Below are 19,368 nucleotides of genomic sequence, written 5' to 3' on the forward strand. Positions count from 1 at the left end.
ATTTTTGATCAACCAATGGTTGAAATACGGCCAAGGTTGAGGTATAGCGATCGCTATCTGCTTGTGAAAGAGATGAGAGCATCGGAGCCAGCGGAGGCAGCTGAGAAGAGGCGAGAACAAAGCGAATATAAAATTTAAAAAACCTGTAAGTCTAATGTTTTTGAATGTATATAATTTGAAAACAAAATAGAAGAAAAAAATCTTGGTCGTTTATCTTGCTATAGATGATCTCTTATTTTTTCTCGGACAAACTTTTCAAACTGGTGACGCTCGTGGTGGCGAATAAGTTACCTGACTTCGTGGAAACTCCAGAAACACCGACCGATAACTGTCCTAAGAATGCCATCGTCACAAGTAAAAAAGATAAAAAAGGTATCAACCAGTCATGACTCCCAAGCTCACTGATAAATGTTGGATGAGTAACACGAAACCAGTTCACATCCTGATAGTCACTGTCAAAATACTAAGTCTCAATATTGAGGGTTTTGACGTCAACAGGTGTTCTATTCACGTGCCCGGAAAAAAATTCCGAGGAAAAAGCCAAGAAAAATCAAAAAACAATATGACCATAAAGAATTGCAGGACTTTTACTGTCCATTGTAATGATAGTTTACTACCAGCATTAACAGGTAACGATACGATAGTGAGATTTTTCATAAACATTTAAGGTCCCAGTACTGAACACCTTACCGAGCGAGGTGGCGCAGTGGTTAGCACACTGGACTCGTAGTCGGGAGGACGACGGTTCAATCCCGCGTCCGGCCATCCTGATTTAGGTTTTCCGTGATTTCCCTAGATCTCCAGGCAAATGCCGGGATGGTTCCTTTGAAAGGGCACGGCCGACTTCCTTCCCCATCCTTCCCTAATCCGAGCTTGTGCTTCGTCTCTAATGACCTTGTTGTCGACTGGACGTTAAACACCAATATCCTCCTCCACCGAACAGCTTATTGTTGCGGCTGCATTGCGCTCTCCGACTGCAAATTAGACTGACTACCACTCTGTACGAAAGTCTTACTGAATTGGGTCTTAACAACTACACTCCTGGAAATGGAAAAAAGAACACATTGACACCGGTGTGTCAGACCCACCATACTTGCTCCGGACACTGCGAGAGGGCTGTACAAGCAATGATCACACGCACGGCACAGCGGACACACCAGGAACCGCGGTGTTGGCCGTCGAATGGCGCTAGCTGCGCAGCATTTGTGCACCACCGCCGTCAGTGTCAGCCAGTTTGCCGTGGCATACGGAGCTCCATCGCAGTCTTTAACACTGGTAGCATGCCGCGACAGCGTGGACGTGAACCGTATGTGCAGTTGACGGACTTTGAGCGAAGGCGTATAGTGGGCATGCGGGAGGCCGGGTGGACGTACCGCCGAATTGCTCAACACGTGGGGCGTGAGGTCTCCACAGTACATCGATGTTGTCGCCAGTGGTCGGCGGAAGGTGCACGTGCCCGTCGACCTGGGACCGGACCGCAGCGACGCATGGATGCACGCCAAGACCGTAGGATCCTACGCAGTGCCGTAGGGGACCGCACCGCCACTTCCCAGCAAATTAGGGACACTGTTGCTCCTGGGGTATCGGCGAGGACCATTCGCAACCGTCTCCATGAAGCTGGGCTACGGCCCCGCACACCGTTAGGCCGTCTTCCGCTCACGCCCCAACATCGTGCAGCCCGCCTCCAGTGGTGTCGCGACAGGCGTGAATGGAGGGACGAATGGAGACGTGTCGTCTTCAGCGATGAGAGTCGCTTCTGCCGTGGTGCCAATGATGGTCGTATGCGTGTTTGGCGCCGTGCAGGTGAGCGCCACAATCAGGACTGCATACGACCGAGGCACACAGGGCCAACACCCGGCATCATGGTGTGGGGAGCGATCTCCTACACTGGCCGTACACCACTGGTGATCGTCGAGGGGACACTGAATAGTGCACGGTACATCCAAACCGTCATCGAACCCATCGTTCTACCATTCCTAGACCGGCAAGGGAACTTGCTGTTCCAACAGGACAATGCACGTCCGCATGTATCCCGTGCCACCTAACGTGCTCTAGAAGGTGTAAGTCAACTACCCTGGCCAGCAAGATCTCCGGATCTGTCCCCCATTGAGCATGTTTGGGACTGGATGAAGCGTCGTCTCACGCGGTCTGCACGTCCAGCACGAACGCTGGTCCAACTGAGGCGCCAGGTGGAAATGGCATGGCAAGCCGTTCCACAGGACTACATCCAGCATCTCTACGATCGTCTCCATGGGAGAATAGCAGCCTGCATTGCTGCGAAAGGTGGATATACACTGTACTAGTGCCGACATTGTGCATGCTCTGTTGCCTGTGTCTATGTGCCTGTGGTTCTGTCAGTGTGATCATGTGATGTATCTGACCCCAGGAATGTGTCAATAAAGTTTCCCCTTCCCGGGACAATGAATTCACGGTGTTCTTATTTCAATTTCCAGGAGTGTATGTTCAAGCATTAGTTTATCATAAAACAGCGACAAATACGGGAACTGTCTGAGGTACGTGGTTTTTGCTTGAATCTTTTTTAGAAATGGACCCCTTTTACTTACCGTGTAGCAAACACTGGCGAATTGTCTGAGATCGCTTCTGTTGGCTTCCATTCGTTCCCGTATCAGTTAGTCTTTAACCCCTCAGCTTCCCAAGTCATTTTTTGCTCTCTCACTGTCCCAGATGCGATTATAGTGACGACTATATTTAAATACCGATAAAAATTGCACTCAGCAATTTCTGTGGAACATTTCAGATTTTACGTAAAAGGTTACATTATTACCACACAAAAATAGACAATCAAATCAATTTTAAAGTTTATTTTTACGAGAAAACGCATTTAAACAGAAAACTACACAAAATGAACGTAATATTACACAAGAATGTTAATGCTCGCACCATCAACAGAACAGCCTCTGCTAACGGTATACGAAGGACAGTAACAGGTGGAAACATGTAACTCTTTTGTATCGGTTATGAATAAATAGTTGCCACTATTTAAGTTCCAACCCTCGTAGTCTAGGTCAAAAAATGGCTCTAAGGACTACGGGTCTTAACATCTGAGGTCATCAGTCCCCTAGACTTAAAATTACTTAAACCTAACTAACTTAAGGACATCACACACATCCATGCCTGAGGCAGGATTCGAACCTGCGACCGTAGCAGCCGCGTGGTTCCGGATTGAAGCGCCTAGAACCGCTCGGCCACAGCGGCCGGCGATGGTAGAGTGTGGCGCAAGACCCGTCGAAGTCATGGACCCAAGTTGTCAAGAAGGCACTGTGCAAGGTGGTGGGGACTCCATAGTGCTGTGAGCGACTTCATTTTTATTGATGGCTATTCGCCATGTCACTGGGGCACAAATGTTGGAGATTGGGTTGAAGAAGATTCTCAACAGTTCGAGCGAATGATATGGCCACCCAGATAGTCTGACATGAATCCTGTCGAACGTTTATGGGACATAATCGAGAGGTCAGTTCGTGCATAAAAGCTTTAAGCGGCAACACTTTCGCAATTGTGGACGGCTATAGAGCATAGCTCAGTATTTCTGGAGGAGACTTCCAATGACTTGAGTCTATACCACGTAGAGTTGCTGCACTACTCAGGGAAAAAGGATGTCCGACACGATATTGGGATATGTCCTGTGGCACTGGTCATGTCAGCGTATTATCGTAAGAGGTTCTTTTGGCTACATAGATGGGTGTGACGGGGCGCTGCACATTCTGGCAGTCAGGTAGCACATTGATAAGCGTATTTTTTTTATCAGAACTGCGAAGCAGCATAATCAAACTCCAGTAAATAGATAAACCCAGAAATCTAAATTAATTTGCGTCGATAGATGGAATTGTTTTGATAAAGCTAACGTCAGTGATTGCCATAACTAACAATTAAGTCTCTGCCACCGCCGAGGAAGGCGAAACGTCGGGTAGGAACATGCTACGACAGGCTTATTGTGAGTTAGCAGGGACCTGCCAGACAGGTGGCATCTGCACTTTCTTCGATGGCAATATTGGTTATGTCCCAAGTAGCGGGACTGTTTTTAGTGTGGTGTGTTTGCCAGTAGCAGCGGCTCGTCGCGACTTTTTTTCCACAAACTGACCAGCGGCAGGGCGTGCAAATGGTTGAAATGGCTCTGAGCACTGTGGGACTTAACTTCTGAGGTCATCAGTCCCCTAGAACTTAGAACTACTTAAACCTAACTAAACTAAGGACATCACACACATCCATGCCCGAGGCAGGATTCGAACCTGCGACCGCAGCGGTCGCTCGGTTCCAGGCTGTAGCGCCTAGAACCGCTCGGCCACCCCGGCCGCCGAGGGCGTGCAGAAATGTAATGAACTGAGCGCTGCATTCTGGGCAACAATGGGTAAGGGACTGTTTGGAGATGGGATCTAAGGAGGACATCCTGCACCTTTGTGCTTAGGAGCATGGCACCAGCTGGCGCCAAGCTAACAGAGGTTGTTGATTTTTCGCTAACCACAGCATCTACTATTGGTTAACATAAATACACTCTGGAGTGCGTGAATAGAGCTCGCCTGTGTGTACATGGAAGGGATCTTATTGGCTGCACCACAAAATAGGATAGTGGGAGTCAGATGCTACCTGTCACTTAGTCCAGCACGAAAAGTCCCCACAATTGGTTAATCGTATTAAAATTTAGTATGGAAGGGAGACTGCTGCCTTATTGACTGATCGGCACTTGGAAGAACCACTCTCATTGGCGATCAAAGTAATGCAGAAAGGAGGAGTAAGAATTCACTTCTTCCGGGGACAGGAGACACTGCATCCAGGCTCTCAGGGAGAGCAGCCTTCGATGTGTGACAGATGACATAGTTTTGCAGTCACCACAGTAGCCACATGAGGGTATCGGTAGAGTACAATCAGAGTAACGTGCTCACGGAAGAAAACACGTGGAGAGTCCGGTAGAGGTGGGGGGTTATGGGCAGGAGCTGTAGGGGAAATGCCGAGCGCTGGAGGGGGAGTACCACTCTAAACTGTAGCCTACGCTCACATTTTTTTGTAAATACTAAGTGAAGTCATCCATGCCCACACTTGCATGGTGGTTATTCAAAAAGATCTGTCACCTCTGCTTTGGTCAATATGTAAAAAGAATTCCACTGAAAATGCAACAAAAGCAGCGAACTATATTTTTTTCGCCTGGCTTGTTAGCAATTTGTAACTTTCAAAGAAGAGTCATGAGCGGCGATTTTAGTGTAAATCTTAAAACATTTCTACGGTCGCCATGTCAAAATTTGTTTCTTTTGGCAAAACACAGTGTAGTTTACACAGTGCCACCTCTCTAACATGTTGTGCAGATGCGAGAGAATTCTGAAACAGTGGTTTAAGTTTATTAAGTGAAGACCTGGGGAAAAGTAAGGTCAGTAGCTTATGGAAAAGCAGACCCTCGGTACAAAAATAAATGTGTAACTTCTGTTGGTTCAAAACCCATAGCATTTCTCGTTTCACCAGCTATCTATGGCATTTCTCGTTTCACCAGCTATCTATGGCCTTAAAAATACATTCTTTAATCGAAAAAGGCTTTATTTGGTGGAATTATACTGTGGATAATGAAGATTTTTATAATAACCACATGACAAAATACTCTCCTCTTTGTGTGCTATCATTTGCCAAAATCTCATTTCCTTATCTCGAACCGTTTGTGAAATATGAGGAATGTCGTGGATATTTCACTCTGGATTTATTGCTGGCGCCCCTGATCGCAGGTGGGTGTGCCACATCAGATAAATTTTCTCGAAATTGTTGACGGATAGACCTCTATCCAAGTGTAAAGCAAAATTCAGTATGTTATCTAAATTTCATATGCAAAACAACAATACGTAATATGCACCAAACGCAAAAACGTAGCAACCCCCACCAATTTTCATAGCAAACTTTCTCGAATTTCTCTCACTAAGTTATTTCCATGCAAAATCACAAAATTGGCTATTAACGCAATGATGGGTATATCGTCATGAAACCGACTCGTACAGCTATGCGTTACGCAAAAATGATTTTTGTACGGAATAGTTTCTGTAAAATCTTTTGAGAAAGATTGGAAGACATGCACCTATATTCTGTTATCTCCAACAGGCCAAACGGGGGCAAATACAGTCGGCCTCCCATTCTGAACAAATGAACTCGTCCAGCGCTTTTACTTTCACTGTGTGAAGGAATCTTACTACTTTTCGAGCTTTCATCACGTCCAGTCGTCCTCTTTGTCTCCGTGAAGCAAGTGTAGGTGGCACACAGTAGTAATCAGATTGCACTGGGCGTGGCGGCGGTGTGAATGTAATTCCCGATGCGAAGACATAGCGCACCCGTTAAGTTAAAAAAAATCTCAACTAGTGTGCTATTTCTTCACACCAGTATTGCTGAAAAACAGTTGCTCAAAATGAACAAAATTCTAAACGGAAAGATAGGTTTATACGATGGGTGGAGATATGTGAGGAGAAATGCTGATGTAATCGGCGCTACCAACAGAAACTGCAACTTTTAACTTCGCCACGCAATATGTCACCCTATACCAACTAGGTCTTTGGCGTTGTCAGAAATGAAAAACACAGAGAAGTCGTCTTAAAGTATTCAGAACAACGCCGATGTGTGACTAAACCGAACGACGGACGCCTTTTATTGCGCCACTTACATTCAGTTACCATTATTGGCAAAGTGGTTATCGTCAAGCGTGTAGGTGCATCGTTTTCCTTTCAGTTCTTGCTCTGAGGGGATAGGCAGGCTGCTGGCTTGTTGATGTACAGAATATCTAATAATAAATCAATACTTGAACATACAGCTCAAAAACCGGCACTATATTTACAGTGTGCAGCCTATATTATTATAGGCCGGTATAGACGGTACGTCGATACATTTTTCCTTAGGCCTCTCGATACCTTTTTCAATATATCGAGGGACTGTATGATATTTTTAAGTACATCTTTCGATATATTGACCGACTGTATCATATTTTTTAAGTATCGGTATATTTCCTCTTACGTTTATCGATATCTTCTCAGATATATCGAGGGACTATATGATACCGTTTAAGTATCGATATAACGGACTCCCGATATCTTTAAAAATATCAAGTCAGCGCCATTCGCAGACTTAGTCGTACCAAGCACGCCAAGACGTCAGATTAACATTAAGGCTTTCAGATTTCACTTTCATTAGCCGACTTTCGCCAGAGAGTTGATACTTCAGTTCAGTTGTAACCTGTGTTAATATGTCATGAAGGCAACTGTTCCTCATTTTCGTTGTGTTTAACATAGTGTATAGGGAGGTGCAATAAACAGAGCTTTATAGTGACCATTCTTTCATTCAGTAATTCTAGGGATCATCTTTGTGAGTTAAAAGACCCATGTTTCAAATACTATGATAGGGCGACACCTGTAAACGTCAAGGCATTTAGTTATCCATTATGTGACACTCGTAATTCACACGATCCTACAGGGAGCCATCTGTTTATCAGTAAAGGTCACCCGGTACAGGTAGTTCTGATATTCACAGGTGTATGTCGATTGCTCAGACATGTTGCCTAGAAGAAGGGACAACAGAAATAGTCGGATTTCTTCGCCATCAATGGTCCCTAGACTCAAGTCTTCAGATTTTGCCTGCTTGGTTGGTGGAAAGGAAAAGTATGCCAAAATAAAAACACGACAGACGAATTGAACGAATTATGTATAGCGCTACCCCCCTTAAACGAAGGCCAAGACTACCTCAGAAGAGGTGTTGTCAAGAGAATTCGAAAGTCCATTCAATTTACAGGTGAAATTTATGAAAATCAACTTTGAACTTAAGTGTTTTCTTTGTTTAACCGCTTCTGTAAGTAATAGTTTGGTTACATTCTGACGGCTGTATGTCTGCAACCGATAAACACTGCGCACATCCTAGATGGAATGTTTTTTCGAATTAGTACGCTACAATCTTCTAAAACATTTATTATCCCCCTTCCAACACCACATAATCTCGTGAAAGGTAATGGTTCTATAAAGCTTCCTTGGGGTACATCCGAAGTTAAACCTAACGATTTTGTCTCGTTAATAGCGATGTGCTGAGTTCTGTCTGCGAGGAAATCCAGACTACAGTGGCGAAGCTCGTATTTTGTTAAGTATGCGACAATGTGGAACTGTGTCGAACGCCTTTCGGAACCTGTAGGCCAGTATCGACTGCCTTCCGATTGTCGCAGTCGTCGACAAATCTAATGAGCTATTTCACCAGCTCTCTCTTTCTGGATTCAGTGTTGATTCCGACGGGTGTAGTATACGAGATCACAATTCACAAGCCACGATCGTGTTGCATGGTTTTAAAACAGTTTAACGGTTACGATATAGACTTATAGCTGCGAGTGCGTTTCGTGACAAACGTAATTGCAGTCTTGCGGCGCAAAAGTCACTGGACAGTTCGTTCAAAGAAAACAAAAGTAACAGCAAGACGTACTACAGTAGGAAGTTTTAACCCGTTACGTTATTACCAAATGCTGATGATTCAGCCTGGACAAGATGGTATACAATGCAATAACAAAAAAAAAAAAAGAAACACAGCAATCAAACGAGTGAATTGTTGAAAGTGTGATCTGTGTGACGTGTTTACAGCTAGCTGTTGTTTTGCAAATTTTCACGATGTTAATGAACGAAGAAAGTATTTTCGCGTTAAAAACATTTTATAAGAGTGACGCTACTGCAGTTGTTAATGAGTGGGGATGACACTTTAGATCAAAATCACCATCTAGACGAATAGTGTACGACGTACGAGATAAATTTGAAGAACATGACTACACCAAGATCTGGCCACCCAGAAACAGTAACAACTGAGAAAAATGAATTGCAGGTATATTTAGCTGTGACCCAAAGTCCGCGAAAATTAACCAGACGATTAATAACTGAGCTGAATTTATCACAAAAGTCAGTGCAAAAAATGTTACACAAAAAGAAGTTTTAAGTTTACATTCCACGTTTACCTGAAGATATCCATATAGACGTCTTCAGTAGTTTTTGCGAATTGACGCTTAACCAACAGAAACATGATGCTAACCTTTTTAATAAAGTTGTGTCGTATGATGAGGCCAATTTTAAGCTAAGCGGACAAGTTAACACCACACTTACTGGTATACTGACAGTCAAAATCTTTTGTTACAACAACCACTAAATCATCTTGGTGAGTGTGTACCGAGACTTACACTGCAGCGCTAAAGAAACTGGTATATGCAAGCGTATTCAATCACAAAGATATGTACCAGGCAGAATAAGGCGCTGTGGTCGGCGACGCCTATATAAGACCAAAAATTGTCTGTCGCAATTGTTACATCGGTTACTGCTGCTACAATGGCAGGTTATTAAGATTCAAGTGAGATTGAACGTGGTGTTATAGTCGGCGCACGAGCGATGGGACACAGGATCTCCGAGGTAGCGAAGTGGTGAGTGTCCCGTTCTACCATTTCGCGAGTGTACCGTGACTATCAGGAATTCGGTAAAACATCAAATCTCCTACATCGCTGCGACTGGAAAAAGACCCTGCAAGAACGGGACGAACAACGACCGAAGAGAAACTTCAATGTGACTGAAGTGCATACTCCCCCGCAAATTGCACCAGATTTCAGTGCTGGGCCATTAACAAGTTTCAGCGTGCGAACCATTCAACGAAACAACATCGATATGGGCTTTCGGAGCCGAAGACCCATTCGTGTACCCTTGATGACTGCACGACACAAAGCTTTACGCCTCGCCTACGCCCTTAAACACACATAGGACTGTTGATGACTGGAAACATGTTGCCTGGTCGGACGAATCTCATTTCAAATTGTATCGAGCGGATGGACGTTTACTGGCATGGAGTCAACCTCATGAATCCATGGACCCTGCATGTCAGCAGGGGACTGTTCAAGATAGTGGAGGCTCTGTAATGATGTGGGGCGTATGCAGTTGGTGTGATATGGGACCCCTGATGCGTCCAGATACTACTCTGATAGGTGACACGTACGTAAGCATCCTGTCCGATCACCTGCATCCATTCATGTCAATTGTGCATTTCGACTGACTTGGGCTATTCCAGCAAGATACCATACACATCCAGAATTGCTACTGAGTTGCTCCAGGAACAGTCTTCTGAGTTTAAACACTTCCGCTGGCCACCAAACACCCCCCCGACATGAATATTATTGAGCATATCTGGGATGCCTTGCAACGTGCTGTTCAGAAGAGATTTGCACCCCCTCGTTCTCTTACGGATTTATGGACAACCCTGAACTATTCATGGTGTCAGTTCCCTCCAGCACTACTCCAGACTTTAGTCGAGCCCATGCCACGTCGTGTTGCGGCACTTGTGCGTGCTTGCGGGGTCCTTACGAGATATTGGGCAGCTGTGCCGGTTTCTTTGGCTCTTCAGTGTATGACGCGTGTTGAAAGCATTCAAGAAATTTACTTTCAGCGCGATGGTGCTCCATCATATTATGCCACTGCCGTCCGCGATTGTTTAAACGAAACGTTCCAAATAAATGATTGGCTGAAGGACAGATATTTACATGCCTCCACGTTCACCAGATATCACGCCCATCGATCTATTCCGATGGGGTGTCGTCAAGGAAAGGACTGTTTACTCTCAGAAGCCTCAGACCATTGCTGAACTAAAAGACTACATCCAGCACGTATTTGATGATTCGGACAGTGATAGCACACTGTGCCACAGAGTAGGTGACAGTGTTGCAAAAAGACTTCAGAGCTGAATTAATGAAGACGGAAAATAGAACATAAAAAATTGTAAGTATTGTTTGTATTTGCATGGAAACATAAAATCAATCTTTCGTTTAAATCGGTGTACAGTGACTTCTGCGCCAGTCTGTAATGATTTTACGTTCCTGAAGTGAACTATGTGTGGCTTAATGATAGTGTTGCTTATAGCTTACAGCATACGGAGGGGACTTCAAGAAGAGAGTTACTCGTATACAATACTGTATTATTAATGTAGGCCAAGTTACATGTATTTAATGCTCGCACTACAATGCACAGTGACAGATACTGGGACTATTCTTCAACATAGTCGGCAAGTATCTGGTAAAACCGGTCGGATCTTTGTGTCAATAGTTAAAATTCCTCGACAATAGCAATCAAAATTTTCCAGAATGAGATTTTCACTCTGCAGCGGAGTGTGCGCTGATATGAAACTTCCTGGCAGATTAAAACTGTGTGCCCGACCGAGACTCGAACTCGGGACCTTTGCCTTTCGCGGGCAAGTGCTCTACAGCGCACACTCCGCTGCAGAGTGAAAATCTCATTCTGGAAACATCCCCCAGGCTGTGGCTAAGCCATGTCTCCGCAGTATCCTTTCTTTCAGGAGTGCTAGTTGTGCAAGGTTCGCAGGAGAGCTTCTGTAAAGTTTGGAAGGTAGGAGACGAGATACTGGCAGAAGTAAAGCTGCGAGGACCGGGCGTGAGTCGTGCTTCGGTAGCTCTGATGGTAGAGCACTTGCCCGCGAAAGGCAAAGGTCCCGAGTTCGAGTCTCGGTCGGGCACACAGTTTTAATCTGCCAAAAATCAAATTTTTGTTCAAGGGGTCACTCGAGAATACCCATGTGAACACTCTTATCGTTAGAAAATCTCCCCTCCCCTCCTTCTTCAGCTTGCCGGAAAGATGTAAATCGCGCGGTACAACACCTGGACTTTCCGATCAGCATCATCCACGTCCATGTGGCCTTGGTAAAACTAGTTGGCACCATTTTACTACGCCTGGACGCAACATTGCTTCTGGTTCGTGTATCGCCAGAATTTCGTCAGTGTGAAATTTTGTACGTTTTGCCCACAAGAATCTTAGTGTCCCGCGTACTTCAGCTCTGGAGTATGTTTCGTGATGGCGCGCCATTTGAGTCGCATACTGTGACGCACCTGTTATCCGTAGCGCAGTGGAATTGTCTGCAGGAAACCCAGAACATATACTCTCGACTGAGAATACGCCACTCATGTTCCACAATGGTCTTAGCGTGGGACGACATGTGTTAACTTACTTTCTAAAGTCCCTTCGTACATACACTGCGCATTATCGTGACAGAAACAAACTGAGAGCAAGTAAACAGCGCAGATAAGTGCTTACCATGATAACATAGCTTGAACAAGCAGTGGAAACTATACTAGAAGACCTGCACTGATTGTGAGGCGAGATGACTGCATCGAGAAGTCGTGTTATTCACTGTGCTGAACAAGGTAATACCCCAGACCTAACGGCGGAAACAAAGTAAAAATGATTTTATTGTGCGAACATGCGTCTATGTTGCCATCCATCATCGTCATTTGTGTAGTTAAGCTCTGAGTTTGTGTAAAATCGATTTCTGAACATTAACAAATGTAATGACTACAAAATCCTACGCTTGAAACAAAGTACAGCTTGTATCAACAGGACAGATCAGACACCACAAGACTAATCTTGTTCGAGAATGAAGATGAAGACTTGTAAACTATAGCTTACGTATAGCACTGCAAAATGTTTACTTTTCAAAAGAACCATCCGGTTTCACAAGGGCGAATCTTTACATGCCTACATAAGCAGCTCTGGAATACTCCTTACAGTTACGTTTAGTGCCGAAGTTTTCATTTACCACAGCAAGCACACCACACCACACCATAATCAAATTCGACCCATAGCTTCGTGAGCACGTGTGGATTTACTGCATTCGCTATTGTTGCTACGCGGCGTCGCAGACCACAAGACGTTGTTGGAAGGGGGGAAGCATGCAGTCGGTATTTTCCAGTAACCAGTGTCTTCAAACTCTGGTGCTTCCATGCTTCGAGCTGTAAGGGGAGTAATGCCACATTCTCGACAAAAACCATGCCGCGCAGTCGTAACTGAATAGAACCTGTCGGAATCAAGAAAGCAGAACGCTGTGCTATCGCCATCTCCCCGCTAGGCACACGGAAATGTCTCGCGCCAGTAAAACACCTGGTTGCGCTGACGTTTCGAATCGGAACTTACAACATGTAATCATACCCATTCGGCATCAGAGAACACCGGGCTGCGCGTGTTCTAACATTCTTAAAAGTACCTGCTAAGGCGTGTGATACGCGTGACTACGCTCATATCGCTTGCCTTCTTTGTGTTTCCTTTTTTTATTTTTTATTTTGTTGTCTTCTGCCCTGAAGAGCCAAAGAAACTGGTACACCTGCGTAATATCGTGTTAGTCCCCCGCGAACACGCAGAAGTGCCGCAACATGATTTGGCATGCACTCGACGAATGTCTGAAGTACTGGAGGCTATTGACATCATGAATCTTGCAGGGCTGTCCAGAAATCCGTAAGAGTACGAGGCGGTGGAGATCTCTTCTGAACAGTACTTTGCAAGGCATCCCAGATGTCCTCAATAATGGTAATGTCTGGGGCCAGCGTAAGTGTTTAAACTCAGAAGACTGTTCCTGGAGCCACTCCGTAGCAATTGTGGACGTGTGGAGTGTCGCATTGTCCTGCTGGAATTGCCGAAGTCCGTCGGAATGCACAATGGGCCTGAATGGATGCAGTTGGTCAGACAGGACGCTTACGTATTGATCGCACAAAGTTGACACTCGGCGCGGTGGCTGATGGGAGCGACTGTAAATGGAGAACGCTCCCATCACCCACCTTGCCGAGTGTCAACTTTGTTTGCGCGTGTAGTACGTGTCACCTGTCAATCGTATCTACACGTAACAGGAGTCGCATATCACTTCAACTGCACACGCCCCACACCATTATAGAGCCTCCAGCAGCTTGAACAGTCCCCTGCTGACATGCAGGGTTCATGGTTTCATGAGATTGTCTCCATACCAGTACATATCCATCCGCTCGATACAATTTGAAACGAGACTCGTCGAGATGTTTCCAGTCATCAACAGTCCAATTTCGTTATGGTGATGCTTGACACTGTTTAAATAGTCTGCTATTCATTGCCCATTACGTTAGTTTAAAAAAAGTCTCCATAACGTAAATAAACGCTACAGGCAAATACTTAAACAGCGACTTACAGGAATTTTTCCTGGTTTACATCCTTTGTGATTCTAACGACCTTTTTTGCTTTCTGAAAACTGGGTTAGTTGCCGCAAAGCTGCCCCCCAGAATATGACCCCACATTTAAGTTGGGAAAGAAAGGAGGCGTAATTGGTACGCTTGATTGTTTTTCACATGACACCCATATTTTTAAATAACAATGAAGCTGATGCTATTTACATTTCCCTCACCAGTTCAGCGATAGAATTAATAAGTTTGCTGAGTTTGACGGCTAGTCATACACCTAGATCTCAAACTGACATGGTAAGTATACCATATACTCACTAGATATACAAGCTATTAAATGGTTTCATCCTTCACAAAGCAGAAACCACTGTATGCGTAAAACGGTTTGCTTACGTGCTACTTTCTTCTCTCAACATTTTCTTCTTAGTGTTAGTCTTCGTGGAAACTATACATAAAGAGTATTCCTGAGGACAAAATAAAAAGAACGAGAATTAACAAAGGAATACTTAATACCACATGTGGCTGAATCGTATACGAGGGGTACAACCCCCTCCCCCACTCCCCAATAAAAAGAGGAATAGCATTGCCATGGGCAGAGCTAGTGAAGTACGCATTGCTACCGCTGGGCGTGTATCGTGCAACTCATTGCCTGTTCATTGCCGCCCGTGTTGTGGGCCTGGCTTGCTCCGTTCTTCTGCAGTGGTTGTTTTTGCTAGCGCTATTTTGTTATTGTTTCGTTTATAATGGCAAGTTTAACTGAACAACCTGCAGCTGTGAAATTTTGTTTTCTACTCGTTACAAATGCTGCTGGAAATGTTCTGATGCTGAAAACATCTTACCAAGATGACGCTATGGGAAAAACTCAAGTGTACGTGTGGTTTGCTTGATTTAAAAATGGCGACAAGTCCATTGATGGAAAACCTCATTCTGGACGTCTACCAACTGCCAGAATCTACGAGAATATTGAAAAAATTCGAGAGCTTGTGTTCACAGACCGTCGACAGACGATTAGTCAACAGTTAGAGACAAATGGGTTCTCTTGGAGCTTGGTCCAGAGAATTTTAACGGAAGATTTGGGAATGAAAAGCGTTTCTGCCATGTTTGTTCCTCGGGTTCTGACTGACAAAAGGGACGTTGAGTTGAAACAAGCTGTCTTTGAAACAAAGCCTTGAAACGGATCCAGATTTTCTGCCAAAGGTGATGAGTATTGGTGCTGTGGTTACGACCCAGAAACAAAGCAACAGTCAAGCCAAAGGAAAACATCATCGTCACCCCGTCCGAAAAAGTCGTCAAATCAAACATCAAAACAATGCTGACTTGCTTTTTTGATGCAAAGGGGGTAGTTCATTCAGAATTTATTCTCCGATGTCAGGCCGTCAAGTAAACCTCTTATTTGGAAATTCTAAGAAGATTGCACAACAGTGTTCGTCAAAAAAAGACCCGATTTGTGGCAGATAAGATGGTTAAAATGGCTCTGAGCACTATGGGACTTAACATCTGAGGCCATCAGTCCCCTAGACTTAGAACTACTTAAACCTAACTAACCTAAGGACATCACACACATTCATGACCGAGGCAGGATTCGAACCCGCGACCGTACGGTCGCGCGGTTCCAGGCTGAAGCGTCTGGTACCGCTCGGCCACACCGGCTGGCGGCAGATAAGAGACTGGGGTCTTCTACCACGACAACGTACCTGCACACACAGCCAGCTCTGTTAGTTTTTGGCTGAAAGTGGCATGGATCCGTTGCCCCACGCGCCTTACCTGCCTGACCTGGCTCTGTGCGACTTTTTCTTATTTCCACGCATGAAAAGGAGCATGAAAGGACACCCATTTGACAACATTGAAGACGTCAAGAAAAACGAGTGAGGAGCTGTCAGCCATTTCTCAAGATTACTACAAAAAATGTTTCGAACAGTGGAAGCACCGAGTGGGGCAAATGTATTAACGGTAATGGAGGATATTTTGAAGGCGATAAGACTGTTTTGTAAACAGTTTGAAAATGTATAGCTTTTAAAAAATAATTCCGGCGTTTTGGGTACCCCCAAGTACACCACCCTTCCCAGTGATTTGCGACAGAAATTGTATTACCGTTGTACCCCTCCCCCCTCTCAAAAACAGCCTTATTCTAAAAGTAAACAAAAGCTGAGTGAGTCATTGCCAGAATGTGATGTACACAGACATGTCTTACAGGTGGTAGTAATCTAGATTGAATAAATTTCAAAACTTTTAATTTCACTGCTATGAAGATGACAATGAACTACTTTCGCCAGTTACACAGAGACCTAGAAAAATATGAGTGTTTGGTGAAATGAAATTTGAAGGTTTTTTCCTTGAGGTGAATAACAATCGTACAGTATTTAAATAATTTATGGGCATAGCGTAATAATTACATTTAAAATATATGTATAAACGTATTTAAAGTAATCCAGAATGTGCCAGTAATGTATGGTACGGTCTTGTATTAATTTTGCAGGAAAGCGGTAACGCATTTCTAAATATTTAGTGCACAACGATAATTAACTTGACCACTTAAGTTACAACAAACGTGGACAACTGTTTAATCCTGAGTCTACTTCAAGGGTATCACACACGAGTTACAAAAATAGCTTTCTATTAGGCGAATTTATTTAAGCACAACTGAAATGTAACAGTCAGGCATTTAAGTATACTCGCTAATATGTTTAGTGCTTATAGAGATCAAAATGAGGAAAAGTACACGACTTTTATGGGTACGAATATACAGTCACATTCCACTCGACCACGAGAGTTCGCGTCAGCTGTTCATTTGTCACTGCAGCCAGGCGTGTATAGCAGCTAGTCACGTGATACCAGTTTCCGGTCTGAAACGACAACGTACCCAGGCGTCTTACTGGCGCAAGATACTTTCCTAGGCATATTGGGTAATGGACGAGCGAGAAAACCAGCTCCCCATGAGAGACATCTGCTGGCAACCACAAAGGAACGACAAATTACTACCAGCGTAAGGTCAACTTTAAATCTTGCAACACATGGGTTGTAAAATTGTTTTTAGCACCTCTAATGGGAATTAGTGAACTAATCCAACTTACACAGATGCAACGAATGTCAGAGTACCTCTGATACTAGCCACATAGTAGTCGGCTGCACTGCAGACGTTTGGTGTAACTGCTTTGGATGAATGCAGAGAAAGTTGTCGAATGCGAATGTTGCTTACAAGGGAACCTCCCCATCGCACCCCCCTCAGATTTAGTTATAAGTTGGCACAGTGGATAGGCCTTGAAAAACTGAACACAGATCAATCGAGAAAACAGGTAGTAGTTGTGTGGAACTATGAAAAAATAAGCAAAATATACAAACTGAGTAGTCCATGGGCAACATATGTAACATCAAGGACTATGTCAGCACAGGAGCGCCGTGGTCTCATGGTTAGCGTGAGCAACTGCGGAACGAGAGGACCTTGGTTCAATTCCCTCAAGTGAAAACTTTAATTTTTTATTTTCAGACAATTATCAGAGTTCAGGCACTTACACATAATCAACTTCGCTCTCCAAAATTCCAGGACACGTTCAGATTTGCTTGACATATGCAGGATTTGACGGTCTACACAAGGGAAAATTTGAAAACGTTAAAAACATATGTTTTGACAGAGCACAGAGAAAACTGTGCGACTGTGAAACTGTTGCATTCATTTGTTGCAGTTTATGTGACACACTCTTATGTTTTCATCACTTTTTTGAAAGTGATTATCACGTCCCCAAGAAAACCTAAATCGGGCAAGGTAGAAGAATCTTTTTACTCATTCGCCAAGAGTGCAAGTTAGGTGGGTCGACAACATATTCCTGTCATGTGACGCACATGCCGTCTCCAGTGTCGTATAGAATATATCAGACGTGTTTTCCTGTGGAGGGATCGGTTGACCTATGACCTTGCGATCAAATGTTTTCGGTTCCCATTGGAGAGGCACGTCCTTTCATCTGCTAATCGCACGGTTTTGCGGTGCGGTCGCAACACACAGATACGAAACTTATTACAGTGAACAGAGACGTCAATGAACGAACGGACAGATCATAACTTTGCAAAAATAAAGTAAGTAAACGCTTCGCTCGAGGGAAGACTTGAACCAAGGACCTCTCGCTGCGCAGCTGCTCACGCTAACCACGGGACCACGGCGCGCCTGGTCTCACATCATCCTTGATGTTGCCTATGTTGCCCATGGACTACTCAGTTTGTGTATTTTGCTTATTTTTTCATAGTTCCACACAACTTTTTCCTGTTTTCTCAATTGATCTGTGTTCAGTTTTTCAAGGCCTATCCACTGTGCCAAATTATAACTAAATCTGAGGGGGGTGCGATGGGGAGGTTCCCTTGTTGGTTTCAGATTTGGGACGGGGGGAGGGGATTGAGCCTTATCAAGGGTCAGTTTAGAAAGGAGGAAAAAAGTCACAAAAAGTAAAGGAAGTATGTAGAACCATGTCCAACAAGAAAAGCTGTGCAAATCGTTCAATTTCTGATTTTACAAGACGGTTTGTGTATGCTGCACATGTTGCATGGGGGCCTAATTATTTTTTGATGAAAATACTTTTTAAGTTTTTAGTTTGTAGCTGTCTGTCCGATTACGCAATCTCGTAAACGGTTGGCCCTGACTAGTATTATTACGCAATCTGACTGTATAGAACAACAACAAAGAATGAAATGAAAATTTCCTGTTAACACAATTAATTAAGTCCCCAGCAACTATAAAACCTACTAAAGCAAAGCACAAGTGTAGTTGTTCTGTGTGTGGGAGTGTGACTCAACGTACACATCTGGCACGGTTCTTCTTCAACAAGACAAGAAATTTTAAATTCCATTTATACTGAAGTAACTAAAAACTAGAAATACTATAATTGCGTAAGGAAAGCAGAATTACACTTTATTACAAGAACACAAGCCAGATGCTTTGTTGACTGAGCCTGTAATGACGCATTATTCAGGACATTGAAATAATGAGAAAAAAAAGAAAAGTAGTTTGTTACCTTAATTTATATTGATGAAAAGCACTCTAAACATTACAATCTCTCCACACCGACACGCTACTATCACATCTCAACCAGAACTCTCCAATATCACATCTCAGCAAGCACTGCCTACTAGCACACCTCAACAAACACTCTACTACGAGCTCTCCCCAAGAACTGACTACCACGAGTCCTCGACAGGCACTCACTACTACGAGCTCTTAACAGGCACTGTGTAGGCGGCTTAATAATACTCTTTGGCGCAATCTCTGGCGCAGTGGCTCAGTGTAGCCACCTTTCAATGTGCATCATTGCGTGAATACTGACACACTGCACTGATCAGGTTGTTTTGCTTTTTTACTATCAAAAACAGTCGTGATCACAGTTTATTTATTACGGTCAACCGTAATAAATATATTGTGGTCAAGACTG

At 44.1% G+C, this 19,368-nt stretch overlaps 1 protein-coding gene and 1 non-coding gene across 2 annotated transcripts in view; one reads left to right on the forward strand and one right to left on the reverse strand.

The window, feature by feature from the left end:
- LOC124615589 (beta-hexosaminidase subunit beta-like) overlaps positions 1-19,368 on the forward strand; it is a 120,885-nt gene that overhangs the window by 18,499 nt on the left and 83,018 nt on the right. The window lies entirely within an intron of this gene.
- Trnas-gga lies at positions 4,227-4,310 on the reverse strand. The gene is given in 2 exon segments: positions 4,227-4,261; positions 4,271-4,310. It is a non-coding gene; the product is annotated as a tRNA-Ser (tRNA).

Source organism: Schistocerca americana, chromosome 5 (genome assembly GCF_021461395.2).
Source record: "Schistocerca americana isolate TAMUIC-IGC-003095 chromosome 5, iqSchAmer2.1, whole genome shotgun sequence".
Classification (NCBI taxonomy): domain Eukaryota; kingdom Metazoa; phylum Arthropoda; class Insecta; order Orthoptera; family Acrididae; genus Schistocerca; species Schistocerca americana.